Below are 23188 nucleotides of genomic sequence, written 5' to 3'. Positions count from 1 at the left end.
CAGCAGGGCGTATTGTCTAGAAAGCCGAACGTTCATACATAGAACAGTTCTGCAACAAACGTCAATCTAGTGGACAATATGTATATATAGCTTCCCGCTGTGGTTGGAAACAGTGACGTATTGGGACGTTGAAGCGACGTAGAGTTGACCGCGGTTATCGATAAAGAATTTTTCCAATACTCGTGGTTGCAGTTACGAAGATCAATCGCGAAGCACTCTACCTCTTCCCGTGAAAAGCACACTTCGTAGGAAACGGCATAGCTGCAAATGCAACCCATTATGAACAAAGTGTGCAAGAATTGGGGCGAAATGGTTTAGATATCAGGCTTCATTTGTGTTGTCACTGTGTTTTAATGCGTGCATTCACACTGGCGGTAGTCACACTGAAAAGTTGCTATGAGTTTACCATGTTGTTAGCAGATGACAGTTACTTATGTCAATAAAAAGCAGATATTCATTTCCCATCATTTAATGCTCATTTCATACTACTCAGTTTAGGATCCTCCACCATCTGTGTCATTTTCCTCTTAAAGATTTGGAACTTTCCGTGTAACAGTTGAGGGCCTTCACTCCGTGTACGAGGCGTACGGAAGGTTGGTGATTTAAGATACTTTGACAAGAGACGATGTGAGAGCGCGAGACGAAGGGAAGTATCAGAGAAACGGAGAAGAAAGGAGGGGAAGAAAAATTAGGGTGTAACATCCTGTCGACGATGTGATCATTAGAGACAGAGCACAAGCTCATATCGTGGAAGTGTAACGATCTCGGTCATGTCTTTTTTGAAGAAACCATCCTGACATTTGCCTTAAGCGATTTCAGGAAACCACGAAAAGTTAAATCTGAACAGCCAGTTAGCGGGATTTGAACACCGATTCCCCAGAATGATGCCGTCACCAGTATCGTAACTATATGAGCAACAGTGAATAAGTAAACGACAAAGGATCTCACCCAAGAATATGTAAATCAATGGCTTGCTTCCTGTGTAGAGCAGTGCGGACGCCAATCTGTTGTGTGCCTGCCGTTGAGTACAGTGCTGGGAATGCATAATTTTTTCGCAGCTCACCGTTACTCGAGCATTATTGGATTGGGAATTCTCGGGGTATCTGCGCTCCTGATGACAGGGCGGCGTTGTATGACGATTCGAGTTGACATGGGAATATCGTGGGAATTAAATTACCTGGCCACATGACTCGCTCTCCCTGGAACATCACACCCATGGTGTCGTCCGAGTCTGTCATATAAAAGGATCTAGAAATTTGACGATGACTGGGTCCACAGCCATCGTGAAATTTTTAAATGAAATAATTCCACTTTAGGCTGTTAAATCATTATTTACTGCAATTTCGAAACATGGTGATTTTCAAGCATTCTGAAGGCATTCAGTAAACACAAGTAAATATGAAACTGACAAACGTTGAAAATGAAAATTTCAAAGCTACTTACGTGAGATGTAACCCACTCAATAATATAAAGCTGTGACGTTCTGTGTAAGAGCAGTGGCTTGTGGTAGTGTGAATTTATTTACTTTTGCATATACCATACACATTAGGAAGCTGGCGAAATAATGATACAAACACTTAAGTTTAAATCTCGTGTAGCAGGCGTGGTAAATGTATCACAAAAGCGACAAAGACGTAAACATACAATGAGTAGCAGCTATGGTGTGAAAAAAAAATGCTAATATATGGAGTCGACAAATGACTACGCAGAAAGGAGAAAAGACAGAAATATGTATTGAATGAAAACAGAATTCACAAATGTTACTGAGAACGTAGATTAAAAGTAGGTGAAAAGATGAAGTGTATTTTATGGGTGTTATTTAATCGTGACCTGATAATTACACGAGAGGTGATGGCAATATGCCGCTGCAGGTAACCTATGCTTGTTACACAAACTGCGCACGTGCATGGCTCAATAGGTTATGTAAAACTGTAAATCCGAATATATGGGTTTCAATTCTTATCTGACGCTGGAAATTCTTTGTCACGTATCCCTTCTTACACCTGTGGCAATGATTTCTTATTGTAAAAACTATCAGTTTGCACCGTTGTTTTGAGTCCATATGAAACTGTAGGTCCTCGTATACTTAATAGATCAAAAGCTTTTCTTAAGGGAAGGTCGTACCAGGAACATGGCCAGTATATTACTGCGGTGTTCAAACCAACCATTGGTTTTACGATAGTTTTACCTTTACTGCATTCGTTTGTGGATGTTGTCGTCCTCAGCGCATAGGATTTCACGAGAGCAACAACTGGTTATACCAACATGTTAGAATATAAGTGTGCCATACAGTTTGATCAACTCCGGTTTCTGTCCCGTACCTGAACTCAGCCGGATACTAGTTCTCCTGGAGATGCCAGCTCATGGCTTACAAACCGCTTCTTCGGTATTTACAGGAAGTGCAGGTTCTGTGGATGGACATTCGCTGCCATCTTCTTCCGCGCCTGTACCAAAGCGTTGTAAAGTCCGTAATAAGTACAAAATCTTTGAGGCGTACTACACCGACGTCTACGCTACATAACTTCAGTCGTGCAAGACCACAAAAGAAGACAAATAAATATCTAGTTGATACATTGTGTCTTAACGAGCGAAGTTAGTACTGTGTTACTACTTTACAAACTTTAATGTATAGTGCTTTAGAGCTAATGAAATTACAATTTGTTTGAGCCTGCTCTGTTTTGATTCGTATGCGCGTTGCTCGGAGTGTTCGTTTCATAAAACTGGGACGCTAAATGTTAGCAGAGTTCACTTGTTTACCGGAAATCGTGGCAAGAGGAATTACTTCTCTCCGGTGCCAGAAAGATTAATTTAAAAGCTTTAAGCCGATTGTATTTCCAAAGAGTTCCACTCCGGAGACAAATTGACTGCAGTTGTGTGGTTCAGTCTTCATAGATGGTGGAGGCATTTGTTTAGCAACTGTTCCGCTTAGAAACTTCGTAGGCTATCATTTTGTTGAGACATAACAAGTAGAGAAGATACTGAGAAGTGATTCAAACAAGTAACTAAGCATAGCGAACGGCAGAACTCAGATGTTGGATGTATTTGAAAGAAAACGCCTTTTAACAGTCGACTGGAAGATCGTAAAATATGAAAGACCTGTCCTTCCAGTGCACGACTATGAATTATTTTATTAGATGTATTAACAGCAGACTGTATTACACCAAACAGCAGTAACAGGTGACACAAGAAAACAAATTATTCATCGCTTATATTTGACAGTTAGACAATGAGTAAGTTATTAGCTATGATTGAGATTTTTGAGACCATATAACGATTTTACTCACCTGTAGTCCATAAAATCTCAAATTCGATGTAATTTCAATCGCCATTGTGGAAAGAAACATTATATCTGTGTTTTAGAAACATAATAACTCTGATGGCTAAGTTTCCGAAATGAAATGAAATGATGGTGGCTAATTTTACGAAATGAAATGATATGTGGTGTGGTATTATGTGCTGTCTGCGGTTGTTCGGTTGCCTAGTGGACGGCTTTTTATTTGACATCGCTTCGGCGATGAAGATGACATAAAATGGTTAGGACAGCACAAACACCCAGTCCCCGAGGGAAGACAATCTCAAGACCCGGCTAGGAATCGAACCTGGGATCCTGCGATCTAGAGGTTGCGACGCTAAGCACAAGAGCACGAGCTCCAGACATTTTACGAAATAACTGAGAAACACCCCGACGTGTGCAATTGTGTTTTCACGTGGATTGTCGCATAGCTACAGCAATTATTTGTTACTCGTTCGAGATAGCTCTTGATATCCGAACACGAGATCGGTCTGTATGAAAGGTTGCTTGCATTAAGCGGAACAGAAAAGAGTGTTTCTTATTGAATACTAAAAAAAGCTTATTAGTGTGAGGACTCTATGGCACAAAGATGATTAACGGGTTTTTACTCTAAAAACTAGTGTAAATGCTGGCACAGAGATTAGCACACGATATTACAAGTACTTTCGTAGCAGTTCGAGGTGCGAATGATTCAGCAGTATACAGTACACCGCTAATAGGTGAAAATTATCTTAAGAATACTCTCTGCTCAGCACTTACGACAGCATCCTTGTCTGTAGTGGCAATTAAAATCAACTTTAATGATCAATTAAAAATCTGAACAGAAGGAAAGGGGTACATATCCCACTTCCTTGTGCTATTTGAGAAGCGTATGAAATAAGAACTGTACGCGTATGGCTGTACAAACGCACTCCGGACACCTAAACTTTAAGAGGATAACTAACGCTAAAACAGATGCACATATTAAAACTAACAAGACAATAATATTGATAAATCTGAAGGCGAACGACAGACATTTTATGCGTGTAAATGGTTCGTATTATTGGTTCTTTGAGTGTAATATCAACTGTTATTACTTTAAGCGAATGGTACATGGCTCGTAAGGAATGTTAGAATTTTATAAGCACATGTTTTAATTAAACCGCCGACAGCAGTGTATTAACGAAACTAGCCACTGTTCTTTAAGATGGTGATAAACATAACCTTTGCTTCGCTAAATTGAATATAACGTTGAATTAAATTAATTATATTTGAGTATTTAGCGGAGATGTCGGGTAGCTTAAACAAATTATTAATGCTGTTTTGTTGAAAACTGACATGATGAGACTAGTGCAGTGTAATAATATAGGTTAATTCTTACAAAAAAGAAAAGAAAAGAAAAGAAAACGGGAACCAGGAATTGTTAAAGGAAGGAAGAAGATTGGGTTTAACGGCTCGTCGACATCGACGTCATTACAGACGGAGAGCACAAGCTCGAATGGCATCGAGGATGGTGAAGGAAATCGGCCGTGCCCTTTTAAAGGAACCATCGTGGGATCTGGATGGAGCGATTTAGAGAAATTACGGGAAACCTAAATCTGGACGGCCGGACGTGGGTTTGAACCTTCGCCCCCCGAATGCAGGTCCAGTGTGCTAATGACTGCACCAACCCGCTCGGTACCAGTCACTGTCAATAATGCTATTTATTAAGAACTAACGACGCAGTTGCCGTCACAAGTTCCTCGTCAGACGGCTGTTCCAGTTTCAAACTACATGTGGTTTATCCTGCAGATGAGGTGTAGGCTGTTTTTCCTTGTTGCGAAAGTTGTTCGTGTTGGTGGTACTTTACAGCAAAAAACGATTTATAAAAGGGCTACGTTACTGTAACTGGATGTAACATACAACTAAAACAACACTGATAGCTTACTAAGATAAGGACTGAGTCAATTTGATTGACACTGTTGACTGTGCCATCAAATAATGCAGGATTTTCGACGTAACATCTTTTTCTTACACCGCTTTTTTTGCTGTAGCTCAGCATCATCTCGAGGAACATGCGCCACAACGAAAAGCAGCCGACACTGCATGTAAAGCAGAATCAAAATGTCACTATAAGCGTGATGATAAACTTGTCGGTTCGAAACCGGCAACAGCACTGTTTGTTCTCGGAAAATGGCGTTATTAACACTGGCTAGTTCCTGTTTTTACTTTTTTGTAAGATCAACATAGGTACAGAAGGAAATGAATTTCCTAGAGCAATAAAGGTCTGCAACTGACTAGCGGCATAGGGTGAAGCGAGGGGACACATATCGAGCGCTGGACCACTTTCTCACGGGTCTACCTTTCCTACTTCAGATCATCAGTTATCGTCTTTATTCTACGAGGCTTGTCAGCACAGATCATATCATTATCGAGTGTAACTACATATTCTATCTAAAATGGCGTCATTGTCAGAGGGAACAACAGTAAGGAACCTAATGTACTGAAAAGTCGGGCCGGCTGGGGTGGCCGAGCGGTTCTAGGCGCTACAGTCTGGAATTGCGCGACCGCTATGGTCGCAGGTTCGAATCCTGCCTCGGACATGGATGTGTGTGATGTCCTTAGGTTAGTTAGGTTTAAGTAGTTCTAAGTTCTAGGGGACTGATGACCTCAGAAGTTAAGTCCCATAGAGCTCAGAGCCATTTGATCCATTTGAAAAGCATCATAAACAGATTGCACATTACTTGCCGACAGACAGTGAGCAGAAAAATGCAGCTGCAAATACAGATAACCCAACAAAGAATTAAATCTTGCGAAACACATATACTTTCACGTCTGTTTTTCCTGAGGTTCATTTAGGCATATGAAGCAGCCCTTTGGACAGTGGTGCAGAGCGTTCCTGGAGTTTCTAGCTCGCAGCATTGCTATCCAAGTACTGGTTTACGACGTGTCGAATGTTATGTGTTTTGATCGTAAGTTATGGGTCCGCGAATATTGGCTAGTTGTCCGGTTATTGAATTACAAGGCTTTATAAAAGGCACGTACTTGGTAGTAGCGCCTGCGGCCCGGCTGTTAAACGTGGCGAGCAATGTTGCGGTGAACGCGCCGTGACAGGCGCCAAGGCTATCCCATCTCTGTTGCAGAACTCGCCCCGTCATCGCAAGTCCTGCTTGCCGTTCTTTTGTCGCACTTCGTACCCTACTGCGGCACATCCCTATTACAATAAACAACTCGTAAAGCAAAATATTCTGCCGAATAATTTAAACAACGCTGGAAGCGTGCGAAAAGTTTAGTGATTTGGGAGAAATTACGAAGGGGAATGCCAGAGGGTTCGATGATAGGTTCACTACTATTCCCCACGTAGGTGAATACCCCTCCTCTGAACATAACTCGAGCAGAATTTGTACTGTCCACAGACTTTATACGTGTTATAATTAATGCTGTTAAAAGGAAAACAACAGAAGAAATTTTAACAGTATTTTAAAAGAACTGTGAAGTGGTTCTTTAAATATGGCCCATTATTTGGCTAAAAAAGTATACTCAGTTGCTTACAAGCAATAGAATAACGCCAGAAATTAATGAAGCACACGAGTTCAAGTTCTACCCTTTTTGTCTGTGGTGGACACTCGAATTTCGTTTCCACTTTTGACTATCTTCCTAAGGTATTGGTGAGGCTGGTACTTCATCAAAGGAAAGTCATTTACATGGAATTCAGCGGGATTAGGAGGTCCTCGAGATTGTGGGGGATTTTTTGTTGGTCTTATTCGACGTGACGTGTTGGGATATTTTTTACGTTCTCCAGGATGTGTGGGAACTGTCGAATGAGAACCCTCACCATCGTCTAGGTGCGAGGCTGAGGATGAAAGCTGTTGGCCACGGAGAAGTTCTTCAGCCTATGACCTATCATTAAGGAAGGCCTAGCTCTCGTCAGTTTCGACGTAGCTAATGTCTGACACGCCGTCATCAGAATACGTGGAAGAAAACTCAGACGGACGTTTTCTGAGAAGTTTTTCCTTCTTCGAATTGTCAACTTTAGCCATGTCACCTTCTTTCATAGGACTGTCTGTCAGAATTGCAGTGAATCTTCTTTTTCGCCCATGGATGTATTGTTGTTTTGGCATAGCTGTGGGACTGGGCGATTTTCTACTGGGGTGATGTGTATTTATGTACTTTTTACAGGAAGTGTTTATTTTATAACGAATGTTAATCGAGGGCGTTTGTTGACATACATATTGGATGAGTCGCCATATGTATGCCTTCTGACCCTATGTCTAACTGTGCCAACTAGTCCCACGGCGATATAAAAAAGGAAATGGATGCCACACAATCCCAAACATTAGAAAAAAAGATTATGATAGGTACATACAACAAAAATTAACCACTCTTTTGAAAATAGCTCTTAGTAGCGCCCCAATTAGATTTTCAGATTCACCAGAAAAAAGACGAAAAAATTTACTCACTAGTCATAGAAACGATAAAACAGGGGTCCTTCCTTCGTCGTGCTTCCAAGTAGACTAAAGTTGCGGTGGATCGTGATCTTCTACATACGCTCCCCACTATCACGATGGCAGGACATACAAGCTGTGTGTCAACTAGCCCCAGTCTCCCCTACATATTAACAATAAAGTCATAGGACCAGTGGATGAGTTTTTATATAGAGGGCAGTTGAAGATAATGCCTGGATAGACAGGAAAAGAAATAGATGGATAAAAATTGAGTGGAGTTTTTTATAAATCAAACAGGATTTTCGGATGAAAGCTGCCATTCTGTCGGAAGAGGATAGTTTACAATTAGTGCTTATTATAAAGCCTGATACTTTTAATGCGTAAAGCTATCCAAGACTGTGGACGGACCATCGATCAATGAAGAGATGCATTTTCAGAATTACTAGAAGCGACAAAAGTGGATGGCATAATTATGATCGTGAAAAAAAGAAAATGATAAATGGAGGTGGCCAGGACACATAACAAGTTGAATGGACAGCAGAACAACCGAGGAATTTCCTTGCGGGTTTCTAAGAGGCCAGAAACTAAAGAAACGACGACCTATGGAAAATTGATAGAAGACATTGCAAAATATGGAAAAACCACTTGGATGCGTACTGCTGAAACAGTAATAATGGAAAATACTACAGGAGGCGTTTACTCCGTAGTGGATGTCAAGTTGCTACTTCTGATGATGATGTTAACATGGATTTTAGTACACGTTTCCCTATACTCAATCATTCCCTATACTCTGCCATTTTCATAAAGAAAAGTAGCAAAACTCATGAACAGCGGTACCGAAAACAAGGAAAGCTCTTTTAAGTAACTGATTATTTGAGTTTTGTACTGATCGCTTGTTGAATAAAACTGTTGATAATTATCGTGGTGTGTAGCCTACGAGTTTAATATAAACTAACAGGCAGTCAATGCATAAGAACTTCTTTGCTTGTAGATTTTACGCCCAGTGGCTTGCGTTGTAAGAAGTGTGATATCATTTTCATGAGTGCGTAGTGATTTTCCATTTATTTTCAAATTCCTAAGGGTAGGGATGTAGAAGAAGAGGCCTGTGAAAGTGCACCGATTACCACCGACTTCACGCCTTAGCTTTTTCTTCATGCAGTTACACGAAGACGTCAGCACAACGAAATACTTTCCATACATCACAGAAATGCACTTTAAGCAGTTGTATCTCATTTTTGTACGTGCGCTTGAAATTACCTAGCCACATATATGTTCATACTAACATACGTACAGTTTCTGACGACGTCAGTTTCGGTGTTTGCGTCGTCGTCCCCACCCATGGTATGTCGTTTCGTATTCCTTGGTGGAGATCGATGTAAAAGCTCTACGAAGACGTCGGTGTTATTTTATTTTCTATCTCAAACAGCAGGGATGAATGAGACGAAAAGCGGAATTGACAGTGGTTACGGTGTATGATACGGGAGTAGCATGTCTTTTTGAACTGTTACGCCTCTAAAAGTAAACAACTGTCACTCACAGGCTTGCTGCTGACGAACCTTCTGTTCATATCGTCTTTAAAACAAAAGATAAATACATAATGGCAAATGGCTAGCCATAATTGCAGGTACTTTATTAAATCTCGTGCCTGATTCAAAGTACTAAGAAATTCTTCGAGGCAGTAACGTATTCACCGATCCTTAATCCATTACTTTCATCTATTTACTGAGTATAGTGCACGGATTATAATGTTAACTGCACCTCGAAAACCATTACTAGTTGCGAGAAATTAATCTTACAAATATTACTTTTTGGAAGGGAAAATTAAAATAGATTCCTATAGCTTTAAAGGTGCCGATGTAATCAGGTAAAAGCTAAACAAATGAAAGATGGTGGAGCTACGCGAGCGCCAATGTATGCGAGATCAATTATTACGTCAAACATTGCATCCAAAACAACATACTAAATGGATGGTAAACGTACAAACATACCTACACGTCATCGCAAATCTTGCCACCTTCGTGAATATTATAGCCAGTATAAAGAATTGTCCTCCCTCTTCGTAAGATATGTTATATTACCCAAGATGTAAGAAATCAGCGGCCATGCCATACGAAGCAAAAAATTACGTGGAAAGACTGTTTTAGAAGTTCCTACTAATGTCATTAAGAAATATTCTGATGCGCCGTAGCAGACGTTGCAAAACAGTGAGATTATCAGCAAATACATCTTACTGTCATAATAATTGTAAATTTTAACGAAAAAATTTCCTTTCTGTAAAATTAAAAAAAAAAAAAAATGTAACGCGTATAAGACCGACGCAAAATCAGTTTAACGAAAAAACTTAATTTTTTACTGTTTTTCACTACATTCGAGTAATGAAAATTATGTAAGAGCTCTTGAACATTTGTGACACGTCTGTATTCTCCCATTCTTATATCTACCATGTACTTCAGAGCGGCGAAAGACACAAAATACATACATAACGTTCATATGCCCACGTGATTACACCAATATGAACATGTAGCTGCATTTGAGTTCATATTTCTTTCAGAGCTCATTAATAAGGAATTTAGAACATGGTGCTTATCAAACATTATTTTTGCAATGGTGAAACAGGAATTAGCATTGACTGCCGAAAAAAGAATTTCCTGTAAAAACAAATTCACAACCATCTGACCACAAAACAGAAGAATGACTCGATAAGGTCTCCTTAAATCAGACCTAAATTTGTGTGCACAACCACAACGTCAAGTCAGGTCCACAATGGAGAATTAATTTGGTGTGCAGGACTAGCATGTTTTCGGTGAAATGTATGCGTGGCCCTACGCCTAGCTGAAACAAATTCCGAAGACAGCGATCCAGAGGTTGACTGCAGAGACCTTGCAGCTTGCAAGCGTACGCGAATCTGTCCGTGGGTGATCTTTGGTTTCCCTGCATGTTTGTGATACACAGTTCGCCATATATTACTCCACTTTCTAAAAATATAAGTTTTATAACGAGCTATCGGAATGATTGCGTACTGTAAGTTTTGCGTTTGGAATGGCGAATGCAGCTAAATAATGTAACCTGTATAACATTTAGCTGTATTGTGTGGTGTCGCAAACAGGTACGCATGTCGGTAGCTTGTGATAAGAAGAAACACCCTGCTTTTAGAGATTATTATGAAAAAAATAGAAGTCCTACGGATACGTAATTGTGTTCTTACTACTTCTTATTTGCCTTATGTCTAGCACATCTTTTGAGGGCAATGTTCTCGATGAGACGGTGAAATGTAAACACTCTTGAGTATCCGTATTCAGTTAGAAGGGAGGGTGTAGGACTGACATTAAATATTACGTTACTAATGTACAACTGTCTTACCTTGAGCAAATACCAGTGGTACAATTACATTTAATTTTTTGATCACGCAAGCGGTTTAGATAACTATGGGCCCCAGGGAAGAATAAATACGTGTTTCTCCTACAAGAACTGGCGAGAATCGCAAGTTCGTAGGCATGTTTATCTTAAAAAAAAAAATAAAAAACTAGTTCACATCGCGTAAGATACCCGCTATGTTAATACTGCAAGTTGTGTGTGAAATCTTATGGGACGTAACTGCTAAGGTCATCAGTCCCTAAGCTTACACACTACTTAACCTAAATTATCCTAAGGACAAACACACATACCCATGCCCGAAGGAGGACTCGAACCTCCGCCGGGACCAGCCGCACAGTCCATGACTGCAGCGCCTTAGACCGCTCGGCTAATCCTGTGCGGCATATTGCAAGTTATTCCCGTCGACTCACAAGAGTATGTACATCACGAAAGTCTGATGCTGAATGCTGCTAACGTTTAATGAAGACGGGTTCCGATGGAAGAAAGTGAAATACTTAAAATTGTTCTAGGAAGTGGCGGAGAAACTATTAAGTTCTGGGTTTGACATTTTGAGAAGTAATGGTTCTTCATTTTTGTCAACTAATGGTAACGCTTTAAAAACATTAATCATTTATGAGTGCTTCAGCGTTCATATTGTGTTTAAGACTCAAACTGAAAGAAACTATCAATTGTAAGTGATTAAATGTGATCGGTTGAAATTCACTCACCGGTAACGTCTTGTTTATATCAAGTGGTACTTTCAAAATACAATTCTATACCGTATAATTAAAAAGCATTATACAGATTTGTTTCCTAGGTGGTAAAACTAAATACTGTTAATTTTACAATAAATTTCGATTAAGATAGACTTATAGCGTTATGCAAATAATTTAGAAATCATACAAACGTTGTAGAAGCTGAGTTGAATCATCCAAAAAAAAAAGTGCGTTCTTCAAATATTTCGCATTCCACCATCGTTGTTCTTATTGTTTAATTTTCCAAAATTTATGCATCTGTTCTATATCAACGCCTGTCTTCGCATTCTGTCTGCCATTATGCAATATTTCGCGGAAATTACCAACATAAACAACCTCCGTTCTATTTGTTTGTGAATGTTGTGTGGAAAGAGCATGTTTCTGGCGCCTCTGTATGGGTGAAATTTCTCTAATTTTACGATCGTGACATTATGCGAAGTCTAGGTGAGGAGTTGTATTGGATCCCTCGACTCTTTTCGGTACGTAGATTCGTATGTCGATGATATTCGACTAGCTCAGGCTAGAAAACGCCGTTTCAAACCGATAAGCTCTCCCTTGACACTTCCCATTTCTTTGGTTAAACGTTTTCGGTAACGATCACAGACTGAAAAGCAGGCAGTACTCACGAAGAACTTGGAAGAGAGATTAGTTAGCGGACTCGTCCGTAGATAAGTTACATTTTTATAAAAATTCTTTCATTAATTAGAAATAGAAAAAAAGTCAATTGAATGGTTTATGACAGCAATACGACTAGGCTACTTACAAGCATAAGGCGGGGTACCTATTATAAAGGTAGAGGAGACAACAGCTACTTTTCAAGATCGACAGTTGATGTAATTTCGATCATTTTGAAGTAAAATAATGGAATGGCATGAGCTAGACGAAAGTACGGTTTTAAAAATACAGAACGTACTTTGTGTTCTAGCTAGGTAATAGCTAGTAGCAATACGGTAAACAACCGTCCGGTGTCTCCGTAAGTTAGCGAAGAGAGCTTCAGAATCTTCTGCATCGTGGTATTGAAACTTTGGGTTACATGCTGGAAACATACACTAATGTAACGAAACGTAAAAAAAGATGTAAAACAATTGTTACCCCACTCGCGCTAGCACTAAATGCGGAAATACGACGGGGCATTAGTGTATTGCTAAATATTTTTAGTGACGTGTTAAAAGAGCCTTCGATCGCAAAACCTATCCTTCGGCGGGTCTGTCACCTGTATTGAAGATGAGACCATCCGAATGCAGAAACTTTTTCTTGGTATAGATACGTTGGACACCAGGAATACAACCTGCATGAAAATGCAGCTTCAGACGATTTCTTTCTTTCTTTTTAGTTTCTAAAATCATCACTTGCTTCACACCTGCAGAGGGAGGTGTGTTTCTGAGTAGTGTGTCGTCGCCCCCTGAGGCATAGCAGAGTATGCCTCTACTTTTATTTTAGGTTTATGGCAATAAGTCTTGCTACTAACAGCACCCTGCTTTACGTGCTGCGTCGACACTAGAGGATGGCGGCATATTTGGAGAGGAAAAGGTAGGGCTATAGGGGAGGTAGGAGGCCCATTTTATATATTACAAAAAAAGCCATCTTCTTTATTCCTTGAAGAACAGCTTCTCCACTATCTCAATATACGAAACAACACATAAAATTTTTTCCACTTAGAATGCTTCAAAATAAGAGAAACGAAACACGTATGACAATGGAAGAAACAGACTCTCAGGGACAGGCCTCACATAATAAGGAGACAATTCATTTAAGTTTTCGCCCTGTCAGCGAATGGCCTAAAGAATGCAGATGGCAGCATTGTTTTTATTCAGTATCTTGATCTCAGGAAATGACACAGTGATAACATATTATAAGACTAATAAATTCTTCTCAAACGTCAGTTTGTTCGTCGTTGTACATGTTAACGTGGAATAACTATTTACTCAAACTTAAGAAGCGAAGATTTTCTAAAACTTCAAAACTAATATCTTGATTACGTTTAAAAGATTACGTTTGAAACGTTAAACTACTTTATAAAACAATATGATGTGAAAAATGAAGATTACAGTGTTACAAAAGCGTAGAGCTGGTTAAAAGATCCTGGAAAAGAACTACGATATTAGACTTTCTGCTGGAATGGACATGCTTCACGTCAACATCACTGCCAAAACACAAGCAAAATTAGTATGAATTTGATATTCGATAATAGGTTGTAACAGCAGTCCTTAGATGATGGTGTCCTCTTCGTAAATCTCTAACGACTAAATTAACAGCTCTAAAATATTCCAAACGCCCTGACTGGATGACAAGGACTAGTATAATATTGCAGTCAAATGAAAATAGTATCCAACTTCATTGATTTAGCAGTGTGGTGGTTATGAAATCATAAAATAAAGTATGCACTCCGAAAGAAATTGCATACAAAGTTTCGTCTACGTCCTGCATTGAGTCACAGCACGCAGACAGTACTTGAGCTTCCGTATACAGAACTTCAAGATCAAGGGAAACGCCTACTGTGGAACTACGCATAAGGTTAACCCGCCTTCATAAGTTTACACGCACAGAATACGCAAAGTGTCTGTGGTGACTGATCTAGGCAGCTGCAAGCAAGCACGTATTGTGTGCGAGTACCTGCCTCACGTCCTCCGCCAGTACGGGTGCTGTTCTGTCAATCCTCATTTGCTGGGGGTAATTAGGTTATGTCTATGTGCAAATGAATAAATGCCTATTTGTCAGAAGCGTTTCGGCTTCATTTACTGAGATATCATGAAATACATGTTCGTGTTTACTTAAATGCAGTACTTTTAACCTACTTATTGTGCCGTTGTACTTATGTACTATAAAATGTTCTTACCCTGGCATTATAAGTAACAAAACATATGTGTACAGGAAAGTTGAAAGTGCTGCATTAAAATAAAAGAAATGTATCTCAGGCCACCCAAGATGCTCTAATAAATTAAGTGAAATGGGTTTAGAGATATAGGACTGCGTTTATTCAATTGCCAAGAGACGTAGCATAACAATCATTAATGTATTACTACCAAAACAACTCCTAACCAGTAGTAATTCTAGGTATAGAACATTACAAAATGCATCATTCATTTTAGACATCTACATCTTATGACATTTAACTGGTCAGCAGCTTTGCTATAGTGAAAGCGGCAGAAGAGTCTCAGCAGGGTGCCGCACTTGGCAGCGCGGCTGCAGGCACACTCAGCTCAAAGTATACCTCAGGCGAAAACTGTGTACAATAAATGTTTTAATTTAATTATGACTTTTAACAAGATGTTTCACGTATCAAAGTTAGCTGCATCGTGTTAACTGCTTCTCAGTTTTAAGTGAACTGTATTACATCTTTTACGCAATATCTTTTCTACAATTTAATACAGCGCACTATCAGCGCTGTTCCTCTCCCAACACGGTGCAGGGGTCTGCGCGATGCACAGTCGATTTAGTAAACTGCGAAACGCCACGGAATGTTGTCACAAGTGTACTATAGTGCTGGTCCTTTTAATTTGCAGCTCGTGACTATCATGTTACAGAAATTTGACCGCCGGAGTGAGTGTTATGATTGTCACGGTCCAAAATTCGCCTTTAATGTTATATAAGATAATTAGCGTTCTTAAGTCATGATATTGGCAGAAATCTGTGGGAATTTGTTATGAAGACTGTTGTTTGTGTATTCTAACAATGTTCTTTCTAACGAAACAGGTTGTGAGATAATAAATTTGTACCAGTATTACTAAGGTGCTTTCTTATTACTATTAATAATAAATTGTAGCTTTTTATGTGTGTCCAGTTACTTAGAGTAAAAATGTTATAAACATTGAAACATGTGCAAAACAATTATTTTAAAACCGTAATAGTTGCACGTCGTACACTGACTATTTGCGCCAAGTACAAAGCCGAAATCAGTTTCACACTGAGTCACTTTAATCCCGAGCAACGTTCTAGTGGAAGTCTTTCTCTTAGCTATAAGCTTTTTTTTTGTCTAAATGACTATGGTAAGGATGTTTTGTTGATTTTGTTATAGAATAAAAGGAAGAGCGAGAATAAAAAACTCGTATCACGCCTCATTGCACGGACGAGTCACCATCAACAGGGTCACATCCTTCCTCTTATTAGATCTACTCTTTTTTTCTATTTTCACCCAATATTTCTTCGTTGTATTGGACTTCAGGATACAAAAATATGTTAACATCATCCAGTCGATAGTTCGAAATTCAATGCAGAAGAGGGATTTAACTAATTTGACAATACAATTATTAGAAAAGAAAGTTATGCCAGATGTAGAGAGAGTATGTGACGTGTGCTCCAAATACGTAACTACATAAAGTTTGAGTTCTGTGTTCCGAAGCCGATCGCAGCCACAGAGCTTAGACTTTCCAGAAGTTAATATCAGCCATATTGAGAAATTCTATATACGTAGTGAATGAAGAGACAGTTGCAAAACAGTTTCAACGGTTGCATAAACCGTGCTGTCACGATGCATTTTTGAAACATTTGATGACAGAATACGTAGAATACAGTAACATTTACATGAACACCATGGCAGCGGTCGAGGGAATAAGAAAAACTCAGTTTTCGGTAGAAACTGCAAAAAAATCACCTTGTAGAACGATAGTACACGAGTCATGATTTAGTTTCAATTTTAAAGATCTTTAACGTTGTTGCAATAAACACGACACCTAATTGTGACTCAGAAGAAAAATCCCCTAAGCCTCGAAAGTGGAAGATCGGCATAAGAAGTGTAATAACCTTTTGTTTGATTTTCACCTTATATCACTTCGACATCCTTAATTTAGAGCTACAGAAATATATTAATTTAATTCAATCAAGCGGTTGAAATGCGATGAAAATTATGGAAGGAAGAGAAATCAGTACTGTATTGTGAATTGACTTAAATGATTCGACTAAAGAATTAGTTCAGAAGTAATGAGTTCGGTATTCGCAAGAATATTGTAAGCACAGAACTTAAGCTTTGTAGAAATTAATACGAGGCACTCTGAGGAGCTTTAGGTAGGCACAGAGTGGAAGGTACGATGCGAACAATCCTTCCATTAATAGAAGCCATAAAAAAATTATGCATTTGTGAAATATTTCGTGGCAGAACACATCAACTGCAGCAGAGTTTAATTGATAACAATTGAAGCTCTTGAAAGATGGCGACAAACTCAGTTTTTTATATAGACAGAGAATAAATGACAGTCAGATTACAGTATGTCTAAGCATCGTATCGAGGAATTCCAACCCTTTAAAAGTTTTAATTAGGAGCGGATGTGACACTTTCTTGTTAAGACTCGGTATGAGATAAATATCCTACACGATAGTGTTGTTATATCCAGAAACGCTAGTAGATAGCATTTGGAAGGTATTCGTGCTATACGAAAGAACAGAAAGAACAATAAAAATTAACCTTTTGTTGTTGGCAATAGTTGCTTAAATATCTACTGACAATAATTCTTTGATTGGCCAACCACTTATATTTTAATGATTCGATAATACACGTGACTACTACAGAACTGTGTATCCCGGTATTCCGATATAACGACTCGCTTTTCCAAAAGAAAACTTGGGGCATTTGGTGTAGTGGTGGGGTTGGAGGACAGGAGACGAACAGCCCAGCACGGCGCGTGTGTAGACATCCCGCGCGGGTCACCTGCCCAAGCAGTGGTATACGTCTCGGGCGATTTGCATAGCGGCCTTCTGGCGTCAACGCTTTAACCACGTGCGATCGTGGACTAGTAATAAACCGTAGCCAATAAACAGACGCTTAACTCGAAATGTTTATGCAAATGTAATTGTAGCCGATAATAAATGTAGTTAGCTACTGTGGTAAATTCATATAGACACTCCTGTACGACAACAATCAAAAAGAGACTTAGACATTCTCATTACAGCGTGCTATTCTAGTGTCCTCAGTGCCACGCGGGTAGTTCAGAAGTACAAAGCAAAATGTGTCATACACCAATACTAAATTGATGGATTCAACAATGCTGAAGTTTACTAAGATAATACTTTTAATTCCAGATCATCAGTTCAATTCTGTCTTATTGAACGAAACTACTTGCAAAGGTAATTTTGTGTATCAACAAATACGAACTTACGTCGTATTCGCTAGAGTTGTCGTAAGTTTGTCAAATACTTTTATTATATTTTCTGTTGAATTTTGCTCTCTGTGTGTTTTGCTGACTGTGTGTCACTAGGTGTGACTACTCTTATATTTAGTATAGTGTAGGCACAGTGTTCTGCGTGCTTCCATCTCTAGCGCTGAAACCGGTAACTGTTAAGTCAAACTCTAATACTGCCAAGATACGACATGGTCAGTGATCCAGAAAAATATAGAATAAGTTTATTTCCGTCAATGATCACAAAATTATTAGGAAAAGGATCTACCAATTTTGTGATCATAGACGGAAATAAAGAACTTTATTCTTTAATATTGAGTCAAAAATGTATTTGTGTTATCGGAGAAATCAGCGAAAAATACAGAATCTGCATCTAAATCTGTGCTCTGCGCGGCACCTTACGATGTATGGCGGAAGGTACTTCGCGTGCCAATATCCAAATTAGTTCGCGATTGGTGTGTAGGGAGCTCGACTCTTTGTAAACCCACCTACGAGCTCTAATTTCTCTGATTTTTCACCGTGATCGAGATTTTTGTCGATAATGTAACTTTCTGCTATATATGCTGGGCAGATAAATCAGCCACGTTCAAACTTCAAGTGTCCCTGTTTATATATACAATATACAAAGTTTTCATGGTGCGTGGGGAGTATATTCCTCCAGACTGTGCTGCCTGTGCGTAAAAGTCACTGGTGAGGGGTCAGAAGTAAGTTTAGATGGAGACGTACCTTCTGCTTAGGCTTTCGACGAGACTAGTCAGGAAAAACTTTTGAAAAAATGAGTTGCAGAATGGTTTTCACTCTGTTTTAGTCTAGTGATTGTACAGCCGCATTTACCTGATGTAGTATTTTAGGTCTTTCGCATGCTTTTATCCTCGTTATAGAAAAATGTGTGTGTGTGTGTGTGTGTGTGTGTGTGTGTGTGTGTGTGTGTGTGTGTGTGTGTGTGTGCTTGTATGAACATTTTTTTGGGTAATTATTATACTTTAGTTATTGATAATGTTTCTTTGTATTGCCATTTTAACTACGTGGGCGTTTAAATACCTATCTTTTATGCGTCCAAACCAAGATAACCTCGTAATGAAAAAATTTATGTTTTTCGAGTAACGTGTTGTTATTGGCTTTAATATTGATATTAAAACTACTTTTGTCAAGTAACTGTAACTCGCCTTTCAAGTTAAGCTACCTGACAGCTGACTCATGTATCGTCTGGGTTAGAGTGTGAAATAAGTCTTTGCATTTTAATTATAATATTAACACGAGCATGCATAAAACGTGTTTCTACACAATGGCGTAAATTACAATTACATACCCACTAGCACTCATTTGATTGGTAATGAAAAATCACTTAAAATGTGTTATTGACTGTGCTATATTTAGACTGATTGACCTTTATATGGGAGCACACGCTAATAATCGGTTAAGTTCTTCATTGCAGGTCATTGGTCACATATATTTCGTGGCACAATTTAAAAAAAGTGCCTCTGTCTGGAAACAATATAGCTGATTGGAAAGAGACAATATTTCAAAATCCGTTAATTATACGAAGTGAGCAAGAGGTTTTTACATAGGTTCAGGATGCCAGAAAGGCATAAAACTGAACAAAAGAAGTTCATTACAGGATTTTGAACTATGGGCGCCGAAACACTTGGTGAATAAAGTCTATTTTTCATCAGCACGAACCAAATTATTGAGAAACACGCCATGTTCTGGCGTCTATAGTGGAAGCCACATCAGAAAATTGTTGTTCATCTCAGCGATGTTTCTCGTTGTTGACCTTTCTACAAAGGATCGAATTTTGTTTGACGCTGTTGCAAAGTAATACGGTATGTGACGTCGGCCGGATGCCTCTGTTCTTGGTGTTGTCGGAGTTACCGGGTGACAGAAAAGATGTCTTCTCGCGTGTCATTACAAATGTGTACCAATCTATAATTTATTATTAAACTGTAGGAGAGCAGAAACTTATTTTTAAAAAATCCGAAACAAGTTAAGATCGACTCATGATACACAGAAATTCTTCTTGAGGATTAGTCTAAGTTGAGGCACAGAAATTCTAATAATGCATGCGGACGTGTCTTACTTCTGTATGTTTGTTTAGGGTGATAAAAAAGATGACATTCCTTAAGAGTGCTATCGCGTAACTCATTCACGCTTAGCTTTTTCTGGTTCATTCTCATTCAGTTTTATATGTCCATAAAAACTAATCTTTTATGCTCAGTCAGTTTCCAGCAGTCTCCTATTACCAGCAAAAAGCAAAGCCTGCAGCGATAACATTTAATAAAGCAGCAGTCTGTTTTCGGATGACGTACGGTAGTATATAGAGATATGTGTAAAGTGAGATTTAACGGAAAAGAAAATTGAATATTAACTCTAGAAATGAAGTTCAGCTACCAAACGACGTTAAAATACCTCTAAAAATAACAGCCAGAAGATATTTCATAACTCCTAATCGTCTTTACGAAACTTGGCGATTTGTTCAATTTTTGTTTAGAGGTCTGACAGTGAAAGGATAAGTTTTGTACTTTTACAAGTGGCCAGATTAGGCAGATTTAGCTAGAGATGAAAAGAAAACGGAACGAAAATTTGGTCTATCTTTTTCCACTGCTGTCTGACTACCCTGTTAAAGCTCCTAAAAGATTGAGGTGACAGAGTAGTAAAACAAGAACGTACGAAGCTGAAGCTGTCTCATGACCGAAGGAATACGGACGCGATGGGTTTCTGGATTAGTTTTGATAGGCTGACGTGTTAGCAACAAGCCTTCAGAGTCAGAAAGAACAATACTTCTGCGTTGCAACCAATCGTATGAATACAGCTATAACTACTGCGAGGACCAACATACGACGTTGGGAGAAGTGAACAGCGAAACTGTAAGTGATTGTACAGTGTGTGGTTCGCCAGTCATGTCAATGAACATGTCCTGTTTGCAGCAGATACGCGAATGAAGACCTGCCTATTTCGCGCATAAAATAACATAGAGCAAGAATAGCTCGAAAAAAGATATAAACATCATTTCTTAACCAGACACACAAAAACTGTGACTGTTAGTGTCACCAAGAATATTCCATCGAAGACAGTACATACGGTTTGGGACGATATATGGCTTGATTGAAGTAAATCTCGCCGGGCTCACTTCTACAGTGTATTGTTTGGTTTGCGATTATTTAAAAAGCTAAGAAAGTCTAAAGAATGATGACGTTTTGTTTAGCGTCAGGAAGTAAATTTTGCCGCGCATTTATTTTCAATTAACGTGATGTAAATTGAAATCATTTATTTCATACCCGCTTGGTGATGTCCTTCGGAAAGGCAAGAAGTTCGCGTGAAACACTATTCTTTCTAGCTCTTATTGAATATTTCACAGCGGTATAGACCATTCAGCTACACATGGAATTTTAAATTGAGTCGTAGTAAGTAACGCAACACTCCTTAAAACATTATTAATGCGGGCTCAGTAATATAACCACGGCGCTACATGACGGTTTGGACTAAGCCGCGAAATGTGTTTCCCGTTTTTCTTATTAGAGATTAATTTTAACTGTTATTAAAAGGAATAATACTTAAACAATTTCTGTCACATACTGTATGGGTACGAGTGCCAGCAGGCTGGAAGTGTGTTCTGTATAATACATAGCAAGCACACAGGGCTCCACCAACATTTTGCTATTGGACGTAATGGGATGAAAGTTTACTTTGATGGCAGCTTTAAGAATATTTGAAAGAGACCGTCAGTAGCGCATAGAAGCGGCACATATAATTTGTATGATTTTTATATCATAAATGTTACAGTAAGATTGATTTAGACAACAGAAATGTAGCGATGCACAAAATATAAAATCAAATAATAAGAAATCCAACAATGGCAACGCTGCAATCGTACGGTAACAAATATTCTGCCATTACAACATTGAAATTATTGTTTCGCAATGGATACTGTCAGAGAACGAAGTACACAATACTTAGTTCTAGGGATCGGTTCCTTCTCTTAACAGTTTCTCATGCTCGACAATGGCAGTTAAACATTTAACGTTGGAAACCTTTATAATATATTATCCGGAGCAGAAATGGGTAGCAAAAGCGAACGTGGTCCTTGTTTCGATATTTGGCCAGGGAGTCGCACTTAATGCTATAGGTGCTTAACTAAATGTTTAAAATTCACTGACGGTGTAGTTATTGTACAAGGCTCTGAAGGCAGCTGCTACGTGTGAAAGACCACCTGTTCGAACCAGTTGCAGGGCGTATCGTATTTACAAAGTTTTTTTGTTTTTTGAATAAAAGTATATTTAGCTTTCAGTTAAAAGCCGGAAGCCGTGATTAAATTTCACACTGCGGAGAAGCCAAAACTGCGATATAACCAAGCTGTAGAAAGAGCTTGTCTTAGCACCCAGAGCAACTAGGTTCACCAACTTTAGTCCTTCTTGTCAGCGCAAGTATTGGAGACAAACAAATCAACATGTTTTGCCTATTTATACCGATTGTGAGTTTTGGATGAATATTCCTGGGCAGATAATAGTTCAGACTGAATCTTTTAGCTGCGTACATACGTGTGGCGTACAAATAATAAATCCGACGAAGGCTTTGTGAGGCGCTAAATATTTTCCCTACCGATGCAGTACATACATTATCTAATGAAATTTGTCGCATATAATCCATTGTGAACCAAAACGAATAGTAATGTGCATTGCTACAATGATGTTTATTGCGAAAAAGGGAGTAAATTACGCTGTGACAAAAATTTTCGACCACTTGCCTTACATTTTAAATTAACTAGCAAGTGCAGAAATTAGCTTCACAGACAAATTCGAAATATTTATTAATGGCATCGCCTTCTCTTCCGGAGCAGAATTTAATTTATACAAGTTCACTACTATTATAAAAATAGAGTGATTCTTAGTATCGATGAAATTTATACATATATGAGCAGTATGTTCCTGAGACCCTAAATCAGTTTTGAGTTCTGATGCGTGCTTCCGTTATTAAGATGCAGCTTGAAAATTATCAGCTGGACACGAAGTTACCATTCCGCCATAACAAGCGGCAGTTTCAGTTTTGTCTGAATATATTACGACAAACTGCAACAGAACACTATGCAAATTCATCTATAAACGGACACCCTGTTTCCTTGTACAAAAGTTATTTGTGGTTCCAGATACTTGCTTCCATATAAGGCACAGAGGGCGAAACTGTCAAATGAACACGAATCTAGCAATCGTCTGTAAAGAGCAGCAATTTAAATTTGCTTTGCACGGGCTGTGATGTGGAGTAGGTTGCAGGCTACAGGTG

This window comes from Schistocerca americana, chromosome X (genome assembly GCF_021461395.2).
Source record: "Schistocerca americana isolate TAMUIC-IGC-003095 chromosome X, iqSchAmer2.1, whole genome shotgun sequence".
Classification (NCBI taxonomy): domain Eukaryota; kingdom Metazoa; phylum Arthropoda; class Insecta; order Orthoptera; family Acrididae; genus Schistocerca; species Schistocerca americana.
Note: the sequence above shows the minus strand (reverse complement) of the source record.